The sequence below is a fragment of the Silurus aristotelis genome (genome assembly GCF_946808225.1).
Source record: "Silurus aristotelis genome assembly, chromosome: 1".
Classification (NCBI taxonomy): domain Eukaryota; kingdom Metazoa; phylum Chordata; class Actinopteri; order Siluriformes; family Siluridae; genus Silurus; species Silurus aristotelis.
This window is the reverse complement of record NC_139574.1, coordinates 13,495,589-13,496,072: the sequence shown is the minus strand read 5'-3', so window position 1 is coordinate 13,496,072 and position 484 is coordinate 13,495,589. Positions and strand designations below refer to the sequence as shown.

The following is a 484-nucleotide window of genomic DNA, read 5'->3' as shown; positions in this document are numbered from 1 at the left end:
ATTCTGGATTTTTTTTTTAGATTATGTCTCGCACAGTGGACATGCACCTACGATGACAATTTCAGACCCCTCCATTATTTCTAAGTGGGAGAACTAGCAGGGTGTTCAAATACTTATTTTCCTCACTGTATATATGTATGTATGTATGTATGTGCATGTGTATGTAATATATATATATATATATATATATATATATATATATATATATATATATATATATATATATATATATATATATATATATATATTAGTGTGTGTGTGTGTGTGTGTGTGTGTGTGTGTGTAAATAAATATATATACTAAAAATAAAAAAGTTGTGTACATTTATTGATAGTCTGCCGTAGTGTATCAATGACATCTCCTAATAGCCAATGACTTGATCGTTGAGAGAAACGAGGAGAGGGCATGGACCAATCGGGATATGATGCAGGCGAAAAGTTCCGCCTCTCGGGGATGACGCAACCAATCAGAGAGCGACAATCCT

The 484-nt window shown here is 32.9% G+C and overlaps 1 protein-coding gene across 1 annotated transcript in view; it reads left to right on the top strand.

Annotated features, from left to right (window-relative positions):
- Nucleotides 1–480: 480 nt before the first annotated feature.
- Nucleotides 481–484, top strand: part of rheb (Ras homolog, mTORC1 binding) — an 18,841-nt gene continuing 18,837 nt past the window's right edge. Inside the window, exon 1 of the mRNA XM_083549445.1 lies at nucleotides 481–484. This exon is cut by the window's right edge and continues 338 nt beyond it. The gene's annotated coding sequence lies outside the window, so the exon portion shown is untranslated.